The sequence below is a fragment of the Rattus norvegicus genome, chromosome 5 (genome assembly GCF_036323735.1).
Source record: "Rattus norvegicus strain BN/NHsdMcwi chromosome 5, GRCr8, whole genome shotgun sequence".
Classification (NCBI taxonomy): domain Eukaryota; kingdom Metazoa; phylum Chordata; class Mammalia; order Rodentia; family Muridae; genus Rattus; species Rattus norvegicus.
The window spans coordinates 165,589,040-165,596,605 of NC_086023.1; positions in this window are offsets into that span (position 1 = coordinate 165,589,040).

The window sequence follows — 7,566 nt, forward strand, 5'->3', positions numbered from 1 at the left end:
TTCTAACCCCCCTCCCCAACCCAGGAAAACCTTTGTATGCCCCAGAAGGCCTGCTACATTCTCCAAACTTGAGGGGGAGCTAAGTGGCCAACCCCTTTCCTGCCTTCCTTGTGTGCCAATTTTTTTAAATTAATTTTTAAGATGTACTTATTTATTTACTTATTATACTTTCAATACACCGTAGCTGTCTTCAGACACACCAGAAGAGGGCATCGGATCTCATTACAGATGGTTGTGAGCCACCATGTGGTTGCTGGGACTTGAACTCAGGACCTCTGGAAGAGCAGTCAGTGCTCCTAACCACTGAGCCATCTCTCCAGCCCATGTGCCAATTTTTAAAATTAGCCAGTTGTGACAGCCCGTGAGGTGGGATCCCAGTCAACGGGGGACACAGGCTGTCACCACCTGCTGTGGCAGTGCCTTGCTCTCTGGTGCTGGTGAGTAACTTTCTAACAGAGTTTTGGTTTGTTTTCTCCTGTGTATCTGAGGATGGTCTTGATGTCCTGATGCTTCTGCCTCAGTCTCCTCAGGCCTGAGTGACAGATATGCACCACCCCCTCAGATTTATGGTATGCTGAAGAACAAACTTAGGACTCTGCATGGTAAGCAAACACTCTACCAGCCGAGCTACATCCCCAGCTCAGGAATTTCTTAGCCACTGGGTTCTTTCTAACGCACCGGAGGGATTGTTGTGCGAAACAGCTGGAGACAGACCTGTCAATCAAGGTGTGGGGTTTGGGGGAGAGGCTAGCTGAGAGTTCACAAGGGAGGCCGCACATCTAGACACTCAATTTTATGGATGAAATGAGAAGACTTCTACTGCCCCAAAGCACTATTGCTAAGAGCCTACAGGGGGTGACCCCCACACACTGCTTTTTCCTCCCCCTGATCTTTAGTTCTTCTGTGTATCCGTACCACGAGAGTAAACTTAGTTATCTGTGTCTGTAGTTTTGTGATGGGACCTGGACATCGGGAATTGGGTCACTGGTGTGTCTCTTGGTTTGGAAATCTGGTCTCCCCTCTGTTGAGTTGTACGTATGTTTAGATCTGTTACCCCAGCTTGCCCGGTTGTAGACCAGCTGGATGGGGCCTAGGGTTGGGTCTTGGGGCAACTCAGAGTTGATGTTCAAATGTGCGATATCAGAGGCAGTGGCTAGGTGTAGATTCTGACCCTAGGAGACAGCATGCTCTGTGTCTCATGGTCCTTACTGTTGAGGGGGAGAGAGAGAGAGAGAGAGAGAGAGAGAGAGAGAGAGAGAGAGAGAGAGAGAGAGAGTGTTGGGGAACATTAATCCATTTTTGCCCAGAGCAGTCATTTCATAAGATACCACTTACCATGTTATCCTCAGCTACAGCCCTAAGTGACCACCAAGTGGCTGATCCCCACCAAAAGCCTCTCCCCCCACCCCCGCCTTGCCCCCATCATGTCTGCTGTCGAGCATCTCACCTGAGCTCAAGCCACAAAGATTTCTCATGCCCTCTCCCTTGTCAGTGCAGGACTTTGTGATCTCCCTTTCTTTGCCTAGAAGGTTCATTTTGTCTTATTTCTCCTTCCTATGCACCCTTTGGATCTACACTACTGTTATGAGCAGGCCGTGTTTCCCCAGCACCTTGAAGACAGTGCACCGGTTAGGGACTGCATTTGGATGTGGAGGGAGCTCTAACTGTAGTCCCAGCTACTCTTAGGGGCTACGAGGAAAGAGCAGTCAGGCCCAGCAGTTGGAGATGATCTGAACAACACAGCAAAGCCTTATCTGTAAGTAAGCAAGGGAAGAAAGAAGGATGGACAGTCAGTCATTAGAGTCCAAGCTGATTGGAATCCTTGTAAAAGATTAGGATCCAAAGAGACACCAGTGGTGTGCACACACACGCTCGTGTGAGGACACAGTGAGAAAGAGGCTGTCTTCCAGTCAAGAAGAGAAGTAGAGAGGGCAACCAGACCTGTTAGGGGCTTGCTTGTCCTTGGACTTCAGCCTCCAGATCGGGCAAAACCGATGGCATTTTATTTAAAAAGCCTGAGCCAGCTGGGTCAGTGAGGATGCCCTGGGAGGTCTTCCCTATCCTGTGTTTCCAGGCAGCTTGGATGAGGGTCTTAAAGCCCCTGCCCACAGTGACACACGTACTCCAACAGGACCAGGACCTAATAGTACCACCCCCTGGGTCGAGCATAATACAACCACCACAATGTCTCTGTGCACAACTATGCTGTCATTACCTTCTCAATGCAGAGATCTTGGGGACGGAGGAAGGGTCTGTGTTCAGGGTTACCATTGAGCAGCTGGCAGTACCTGCTGCCCATTCAGGGAGGTCTCCATATCGTAGAAGGAAAGGCAGAAATAGTCACTGCTCATATTCAAGAATGTTAAATCCATGGTTCAAAGGTCACTACTGGCTTAGTCATTGTTCTATTGCTGTGAGGAGACACCACGATCAAGGCAACTCTTATTTTTAAAAAAGCGTTAAATTGGGAGCTGGCTTACAGTCTTAGAGGATACATCCATGATCATTATGGTGGGAAGTAGACAAGTGTTGGCGCTGGAGTGGTAGCTGAGAGTTTCATATCCTGATTCACAGGCAGCAAGCAGAGAGAGACACTGGGTCGAGACACCTCAGTCACACAACTCCTCCAAAAGGCCACACCTCCCAATCCTTCCCAAACAGTTTTATCCCCTGGTGAATATATATGAGCCTGTGGATGCCGTTCTCATTCAAACCACCATAGCCACCATGAAGCAGCTAAGTGGCAAAAGAGGATGGGGATCCCAAAGCCCCAGCATATTGAGCTAAAAGAGCAAGGGGAATCAAGAGCTGAGACCCAGTAATGTGCTTAGACTGGCTGTACAGGACACTGCTGCCCATGACAAAATTTTGACTCTTTAAAAAAAGATTTATTTATTATGTATACAATGTTCTGCCTGCATGTATGCTTGCGGGTCAGAAGAGGACACCAGATCTCATTATGGATGCTTGTGAGCCCCCATGTGGTTGCTGAGAATTGAACTCAGGACCTTTGGAAGAACAGCCAGTGATCTTAATTTCTCAGCCATCTCTCCAGCTCCAAAATTTGACTTTTATTCCAAGCAAGATGGGCACCTCTGGAAGGGTTTACCCAGAGATGCCACACGAAGATGCCTATGTGAAGGCACAGTCGAGGTTGGTAGCCTGGAAAGTTGGAAGAATGGATGGGCCATTCTCTGAGAGGAAGCAGCTTCTAGGCTGGAGATATACAGGTAAGTCATCATATAAAAAGGGTCTTTACACCTGACGAAACAGATGAAGCCATCATGCGAATGAATGGAGAAGCGAGTGGCATGTGCCTGTCTGATGTGTGCCGCACCAGCTCTGATCAGAGGTCAGAAGTCAGGAGTGGAGTCAACAAGTGAGGGAGAAGGAGGGACTAGGGATGGAGGAACAATTTCAAGTGTGTGTGATGCCAGAATCCAGGCATGGACAGTTCCACAGAGGCTGTCTCTGTATAGAAGAGAACTGAAAGAAGACAGGGAAGGTTAGTCAGAGAGAAGAGAATGCTGGGAGATGAATGTAGGGAGATCCAAGGAGTCATAATAGCCAGGAAAATGATGGTGGGGAGACGATCATGAAAGAATGCTTTTGGGAAGGCAGAAAAAACAGATTTCCAGGTGAAAAAGCCTGTTGTGAAAAAAATTAGGCTCCATGTTCTGTATAGTTTGGAGAACGATCCTGGTAAGGATGCTCTCCATTCTGAGTGAGCTTATTAAGTATGCAGTAAGCCACAGTGAAATAAATTGCAAGCAATAAAACCCACATCATATTGGGTGCTTACACACCTAGCAGAGACCAACTAGGAAAGTTGAGGATGGAGTTCTGATAGAGCTTTCTCTCTATGGCTGAACTTCCCATGGCTGAACTTCCGGCTTCTCTCTCCCACTGAGGTTTTTGGCCATGTTTACTTCCTGGGGTTTTCAAGTTTTACTGTTTTATTGTGTTTGTTGTTCTTTTCCCTCTTAGCCACAGAGTTAGGGGGTCAGCCTGTCCCTGGACACTTGATGTAGACATGTTTGGGTCTGAAGTGTGTATGTGTGAGAAAATGTATCTTCCACAGCCACCTGCTCAGTAAGTTCAAACAGAATTTGACTATGGACCAAATGCAATGTAACTTCACACTTCTACAATGCAACTTCACCCTTCTACAATGTAACTTCACACTTCTACAATGCAACTTCACCCTTCTACAATGTGACTTCACACTTCTACAATGTAACTTCACACTTCTACAATGTGACTTCACACTTCTACAATGTGACTTCACACTTCTACAATGTAACTTCACCCTTCTACAATGTAACTTCACCCTTCTACAATGCAACTTCACCCTTCTACAATGTAACTTCACACTTCTACAATGCAACTTCACCCTTCTACAATGTGACTTCACACTTCTACAATGTGACTTCACACTTCTACAATGTAACTTCACACTTCTACAATGTAACTTCACCCTTCTACAATGTAACTTCACCCTTCTACAATGCAACTTCACCCTTCTACAATGTAACTTCACCCTTCTACAATGTAACTTCACACTTCTACAATGCAACTTCACCCTTCTACAATGTGACTTCACACTTCTACAATGTGACTTCACACTTCTACAATGTAACTTCACACTTCTACAATGTAACTTCACCCTTCTACAATGTAACTTCACCCTTCTACAATGCAACTTCACCCTTCTACAATGTAACTTCACACTTCTACAATGCAACTTCACCCTTCTACAATGTGACTTCACCCTTCTACAATGTGACTTCACCCTTCTACAATGTGACTTCACACTTCTACAATGTGACTTCACACTTCTACAATGCAACCTCACACTTCTACAATGTAACTTCGTGCTTCTACAATGTAACTGTCACTTGTCTTCCTAATTCTTCTTTCTGTTCTTGTTTCTTTGGTGTGTATGTTGTGTGTGTGTGTGTGTGTGTGTGTGTGTGTGTGTGATATGTGTATATGTGCACATGTGTGCAGCTACTTGGTGATGAATTTAAGCCTCACTAGAGCCTCCTGCCTCAAGCAGAATCTCATCTTCAGTAGTTTGCATTTTTTGGAAAAGACTTTTTAAAAATTATTTATTTGAGACAAGGTCTCTCTCTGTGTAGCTCTGATTATTCTGGAACTCTCTATGTAGATCATTCTGGCCTGGAACTCACAGAAATTCTCCTGCCTCAGCCTCTCAAGTGTTGGGATTAAGGGCATGCAACTACACATGCCTGGCTAAAAAGACTTACTAATCTTTACTTTCTGAGTGTTTACTTGCATGTGCTATATGTATAGTGTGTGTGTGTGTGTGTGTGTATGTGTGTGTGTGTGTGTGTGTGTGTGTGGTGCAGGTGGAGGCTAGAGATCATGGGATGCCCTGGAGTTACAGATAGTTGGGAGGCTCTGTGTAGTGCTTAGTAACTGTAAAGGTTTGGGTGATGAGAATGGTCTCCGTGGGCTCATAGATTTGAATGCTTATAGTCTTAGTCAACATCTGTAAAGAGACATCTTTGCAACTCCTAAAAAGGAAAGCATTTTGGCAGGACAAATATTGTAAAACTGGCCATCTTGCCAAAAACAATCTACAGATTCAATGCAATCCCCATCAAAATTCCAACTCAATCCTTTATAGAGATAGAAAGAACAATTTGCAAATTCATTTGGAATAACAAAAACCCAGGATATCAAAAACTATTCTGGATAATAAAAGAACTTCTGGGGGAATCACTATCCTTGACTTCAAGCAGGATTACAGAGCAACAGTGATAAAAACTGTATGGTAGTGGTACAGAAACAGGCAGGTAGATCAATGCAATAGAATTGAAGACCCAGAAATGAACCCATACACCTATGGTCACTTGATCTTTGACAAAGGAGCTAAAATCATCTAGTGGAAAGACAATAGCATTTTCAACAAATGGTGCTGGTTCAACTGGAGGTCAGTATGTAGAATGCAAATCAATCCATTCTTATTGTCCTGTACAAATTTCAAGTCCAAGTGGATCAAGGACCTCCACATAAAGCCAGATACACTCAAACTATTAGAAGAATAAGTGGGGAAGAGCCTCGAACACATGGGTACTGGGAAAATTTTCCTGAACAAAACACCAATGACTTATGCTCTAAGATCAAGAATCGACAAATGGGGCCTCATAAAACTGCAAAGCTTCTGTAAGGCAAAGGACACTGTCATTAGTACAAAACGACAACCAACAGACTGGAAAAAGATCTTTACCAATCCTACATCCAATATCTAATATCTATCCAATATCTAGAGCTTAATATCTAATATATACAAGAAGTTAGACTCCAGTGAGCCAAATAACCCTATTAAAAATGGGGTACAGACCTAAAGAAGTCTCAGCTAAGGAATATCAAATGTACCTAAAGAAATGTTCAACATCCTTAGTATCAGTGAAATGTAAATCAAAATGACCCTGACATCCACCTCACACCAGTCAGAATGGCTAAGATCAAAAACTCAGGTGACAGCAGATTCTGGCGAGAATGTGGAGAAAGAGGAACACTCCTCCATTATTGGTGGGATTGTGAGCTGGTACAACCACTCTGGAAATCAGTCTGGAGGTTTCTCAGAAAATTGGACATAGTACTACCTGAGGACCCAGCTATACCAATCCCGGGCATATACCCAAAAGATGCTCAAACATATAACAAGGACACATGCTCCACTATGTTCATAGCAGCCTTATTTATAATAGCCAGAAGCTGGAAAGAACCCAGATGTCCCTCAGCAGAGGAATGGATACAGAAAATGTGGTACATCTACACAATGGAATATTACTCAGCTATCAAAAACAATGACTTCATGAAATTCATAGGCAAATGGATGGAACTAGAAAATATCATCCTGAGTGAGGTAACCCAATCACAGAAAAACACACATGGTATGCATTTACTGATAAGTGGATATTAGCCAAAAGGCTTGGAATACCCAAGGTACAATTCACAGACTACATGAAGCTCAAGAAGGATGACCAAAGTGTGGATGCTTCAGTCCTTCATAGAAGGAGGAACAAGAATATTCATAGGAGGGGATACAGAGACAATGTTTGGAATAGAGACTGAAGGAATGGGCATTCAGAGCCTGCCCCACCTGGGAGTCCAGCTCATATACATACAGCCATGAAACCCAGACAATATTGCTGATGCCAAAACCTCATGCTGACAGGAGCCTGATACAGCTGTCTCCTGAGAGGCTCTGTCAGAGCATGACACATACAGAGGTGAATGCTCTTAGTCAACCATTGAACTGAGAACAGGGTCCACATTGGAGGAGTTAGAGAAAGGATTGAAGGAGCTGAAGGGGCTTGCAACTCCATAAGAACAACAATACCAGCCAACCAGAGCTCCCAGGGACTAAACCAACATCCAAAGAGTAAACATGGACAGACCCATGGCTCCAGCTGCATATGTAGCAGAGGATGGCCATGTTGGGCACCAATGAGAGGAGAAGCCTTTGGTTCTGCCAAGGCTGGAACCCCCATTGTAGGGGAGTGTCAGGGCAGGGAGGCCGGAAGGAGTGGA